Raw genomic sequence first — 5,270 nt, forward strand, 5'->3', positions numbered from 1 at the left:
TATATATATATAATTGATATCGAAAAAAATGTTTTTAGTGGTCACAGATTTATTAAAGTGTCACAAAAGAACTCCTAAACAAGTATCTGCATACATTTTTTTTAAAAAACATCATTCAACTAAAATAGAGAAATTGCCGGAAATTCGCTATCACTTTCTAGTGTATTTGGCACAGTTCCCTCTTTTGTCAAGGGTCAAGAGTTCTAAAATCATAAAGTACGACAGTTTTGAAATAAAAAGTGGTAACCAGAACTTCTAGAAACATAGTTCAACTTCTCAAGCTGCTAATTTTCTCTTAAAATAGATACACTGCTTTTTTTTTTTCAATGCTCTAAACTTTTACTCTTTAGGGTAGTCATGGATATACCTATTCCCTGGTTGACAAATTTCGAAGGAACTTTACTACCACTTTTACTTAAAAAAAGAAGAAAAAAAAAGAAAAAGAAAAACATTGTCCTAACATTAAGGCAGGTAAAGGGTAAAATTGTACATAACTATCATAATTAATTAAAAGTTTCGTATAGATATGGGTTACTGATATCTTTGAGGTAATCTTTGTTAAACTTAAGTGAACTAAATTGTAGAAATGTTTGTTAACTAAACTTTGTTAAACTAACTTTGTTAAACTAAATTGTAGAAATGTTTACTTGAAAACGTTTAGAAAATCACTTAAGAACTAATCTCACACAGCAAAAACTGTGGTATAATACCCATACAAATTCGGTGTCCAAAAAATTGTGTGAAAAATTGTATTGAAACATTTCGTGAATAAATACTTTAATTGAAGTTAATACCGAATCGAGCGTTCATTCACACTTTAAAGGATGCAGTTAAATCTAAACAACAATAAATAAGAAAGCATACATTTATTTCATTCATTAATTATTTTTCCCTAATTTCAGCGTATGTTTGGAAAACGTCAAACGACTATGACAGATTGTTTACAATCGAGCACGAGAAGACAAAAGTTTGTTTTCACTTCGCATGATGCTGACTATTCTATAGAAGCAGAAAGTAAATTGTTATAAAAGACACGCTTGTTTTTAGTAAGACATTTTAGGGTACCTCAACAGTAACACTTCGTATTTCACTACACCAAAAACCAAGATAGCTCCTAGTGTGGTGAAATACAAAGAATGTTCTTTTAAACTTTTTGGTGTAAGGCAGCTGTCACTAAGAATATTTATATTCATTAAAAGCATATGCATGCCACCATTTTTGATATTCAATAACACTGAAATTCATAATTACATAAGATATTATAACACAGATTAAGATATTATACACATAAGAGTCAGAACTTTTCAGAAATGATATTAGGTAAGGTGTAAACTTATTCTTACAATAAAATTAGTTAGCTAATCAAACATAGACGCAGCTCAGATAGAAAATTAAAATGAATACGAGCTAGGCTTAACAAAGTTTTTTCATATATAACAGAACTTTAGTGAGCTAAGCTAATTTTACTTTTTGCATATTTTGGTATATCTTAATAAATTTTAATTCGAGTTGAAAAATTTTTGCACATAATTATAAAATTCGTTTATCCAAAGATAATTTCTTGCAAAAACTGATTTTTAGTAAATATTCATTATTTTTTTTATCATTTTATTTAATAATGCCGAAATTGTAAGGTATACAACTTTTTACATTATTTTGAAGAATATAATTTTTCATGAAAAGAAAATAAATAAATATTTCAGCAAATTCGGTCGAATAGTTCTTAAAAAATCGAATTTCAAATATCTGATTTCTTTGAAATTTAATTTCTCAGAAAATATTCTACAGATTCTGCTAAAATTTGTATTTTACCAGGTAACATGATATTCTTTAAAATAATGCAAAAAATATGTATACCCTACAATTTAAATTGTGTTCGAACATTATTAAATTAAATAATAAAAATTTATACATATTGGATTACCGATAAAGCGGCAAAAAACTAAGCGCAAAAGATATTGAAAAAGATATTTGCAAAAGATATTGATTAGAAAAAATATTGGAGATTAGACAAGATATTGAAACGGTTAAAAATATTTGAATTGGTTGACGTTTGTTAACGCACCATTTCAAACTTAACGGAAATTCTTAAAAATTAAGCAGTTTATATTCGATTACGTGATTTATAAACTGGATAGGAAGACAATTTAGACGCTTGTCTAGAGGAAACATAACACTCAGCTACATCACGGCAAGTTACGGTAGGCGGTATTCGTTGTTTATTACCTTTTATTTTCAACTATTTAATAAAAAAATGTTAAAAATTAAATTTCAAAAAGACTTTTAAAGCTGTTAGACAGGATCCTCAGAAATCAGCATAAATATTCACTAAGAGTTTCAAGATTGGTGGATTGGAATTAGTGATTACGGCTTAAGTGATTCTTTTTTTTTCCCTCTTAGTCATTTATCTGTTAATGGCCTTATATTTTAAATTATTTTGCAGTTTATTTTCGCCTACGCTGCTTGAATTTCTAATAGCGAATAAATGGCTAAAAATTTATAAGCCTCGGTTCCCGCGGGTCATGAAACATTTTATATTTGTAATAGATTTACATTTCTGATAGTCGAAATTTATTTTCATACAATACTGCCTAATCTCTTATAGATTTAGAATATACATATGTTTTCTTTCGAAATTATCATATAAAATACCAGCAAAGATCCTGGCAATTTATTATAGCCTAATTTGCAAGGTTTTGAAGCTAATTTTAATTTTTTTTCCTTAATAATATATTTCAACGATATGCAAGACACTTCAAATGATCCCTGGGAATAAGCAACAGCTCATTTATTTATTTATCATTTTTATTTATTTTATTGTTTATTTATTTATTTTGCAGCTTTTACGAAATGTAGGATTTTCATAGCTGATAACTTTTACGCATTTTGAGGAGAAATTAATTTTTACATTCAAATTGGTAGAAAAATTAATTTTGTCTATTTATTTTCCGGATTTCTAAATGTAATTTAAAATGATTTTGGTCACCATTACATATAAATTGACTAATATTTATAAAAGGGCATGATAATGACATGATATTATTATTTTTGAACTCTGAACAAAAATAAATACATATTTCTGTTTATATTTATATTTCAATTTTCATTTCCCGATCGATAAATTCGACTCGAGAAAATCAACCTCGGAAAGACTAATAGTTGGTAGGTATGGATTTTATCTCAAAGAGCAGAAACAAGCAAAAAAAAAAAAAAAAGAGAGAGAGAGAAAGAGAGAGAAAGGAAACATTTATGCAATATAATTTACAAAATCGTATTGATATTGTAACTAAGATTCCTGTTTAATTTTCATAATTTGAATTAAAATAAGCGTCCATAGCCTTAAGAAAATGTAACACAAAACTCATATTTTCTGAAGTTCGATTTCATTTAAATTAAGTTATTTTCATGCATTAAATCAAAAAATAAAGTTCAGTGAAATATCATTCAATCAGTAAAATTTCATCAATATATAATATCAGTGAAAAAGTATTCTTTAAAAAATAATTTTAAATCTACTTCAAATTTTCTGATTTTTTTTATTGAAATTATTTAAGTCACACTCTCGGCTGGTCAGACAATCTGTGGTACCAGTCTCAGGTACAAGTGGCTGAGACCCCTTTTCTGTAATAATCAGTATCCATATCCAACAATTTCGGTGAAGTAAATTCGATTGTAAATCGATTAAAAAAATATCGCATTTCCTCGTTTTTTTCTTAAAAGTACAACTCGATTTACCTGATTATTTAGACATTTCGAGACCGCTAAAAATGCGTTACCTAGAAAATACTTCTGAAAATAACAAATTTCTTCTGTTCACAAAATGTTTAAAAATCTTTCGAAAACAACGTAATTCAACTTATCAATCTTGATGTATTAATTCGATCTGATTATGTTAATTGAACACAAGTAATAATATCATTTACGTCGTTTTCTCCAAAAAGTACATATATATTATCACGATTATTTAGATATTTTGAGACTGCTAAAAATGTCCTAGAAAACAGATCTGAAAATAACAGATTTTTTCTATTCACGAAATATTTCAAAATCTTTCGAAAACAACGTAATTCAACTTATCAAACTTGATATATTAATTCTGTCTGATTATGTTAATTGATCACAAATAACAATATCATTTACCTCGTTTTCTCCAAAAAGTACAGACATATTATCATGGTTATTTATGCATTTTAAGACAGCTTAAAATATCTTACCTAGAAAATAATTCGGAAAATAACAAAATTTTTCTGTTCACATAAGGTGTTTTAAAATCCTTCGAAAACAACGTAATTCAACTTATCCGAACTTGGTACATTAATGAGAATGAATGTCTAAAAATTCTATCTTATTATGTTGACCGAACGCAAATAATTATTGTCTTATGAGATGTATCTTGTTTTGTTGAAACTACCCCGCCCTTAAATAACTATTTAGGAAGATTCGGTTGAAAAAGAGAAGAATAGGGGATATTTTTTTTTAATCGCTCCCTTGTCACCCTCTTATTATAGGATCTTAAGGAGGAACAATTAGTTAAAAAATCACAGAAGTAGTTGCTCGTAAAAATCAGCTAGCGTATCGATTCGGATGCTTGATTTTTATCAATGCATTTGTTGAAGCGATCCTCTAAAAGTATGAATACATGTCAGGAAGTATTTTGTCTTGAAATTGCTTTTTAAATAAAAAATTCTCGTGACATACTATCTATTTTGACGTTTTATTCACAAAGAAACATTTTTACCATTCATTTCATGCGAAGAAGCTTTGTTTTTATTTTGCTTATTTATTTTTTAAGATTTTCATAAAAAGTAGTTTTCTTTAATTGAATGATAAAGTTAATTTTTGAACAACAACGTTATCTTTTCATTATGTTCATAACAATTATAAAAAACTCATAATAGGAACTTTTTCAAAGTTTGGATTTATGAAATTAAATTAATCATAAAAAATCTTTTTAAAAGAAAAAAAAAACTATATAGGGGAGAGGTGGTGTGGACTATTATTAAACATCAGCCAAAAAATTGTGGGAGAGAAGGGATCTAGAATGGACTAAGGGCTAGAGTAGTCTGTTATTTATTATTATTGTTGGAAAATTTCGATTATTTATTTCTCAAAAATGCTCTGTTAATTTTTGCGAAACAGTAAAACTGTGATACATTTTCATATGCATTTACAAAACATATCTCTAGATTGTTAAGTAGCATATTAAAAAACAAGGTTTTTATGGTGAAAAAGTAACTTCTTAATTTTTACTTTAATTTCAACTTTAGACT

The 5,270-nt window shown here is 27.1% G+C and overlaps 1 long non-coding RNA gene across 1 annotated transcript in view; it reads right to left on the bottom strand.

Annotated features, from left to right (window-relative positions):
* Window positions 1–4,368, bottom strand: part of LOC139427248 (uncharacterized) — an 8,088-nt gene extending 3,720 nt beyond the window's left edge. The window contains exon 1 of the long non-coding RNA XR_011638386.1: window positions 4,215–4,368. This is a non-coding gene — a long non-coding RNA (uncharacterized lncRNA). The remainder of the gene's footprint in view (window positions 1–4,214) is intronic.
* Window positions 4,369–5,270: the final 902 nt, after the last annotated feature.

The sequence above is a fragment of the Parasteatoda tepidariorum genome, chromosome X2 (genome assembly GCF_043381705.1).
Source record: "Parasteatoda tepidariorum isolate YZ-2023 chromosome X2, CAS_Ptep_4.0, whole genome shotgun sequence".
In the NCBI taxonomy this organism is placed as follows: domain Eukaryota; kingdom Metazoa; phylum Arthropoda; class Arachnida; order Araneae; family Theridiidae; genus Parasteatoda; species Parasteatoda tepidariorum.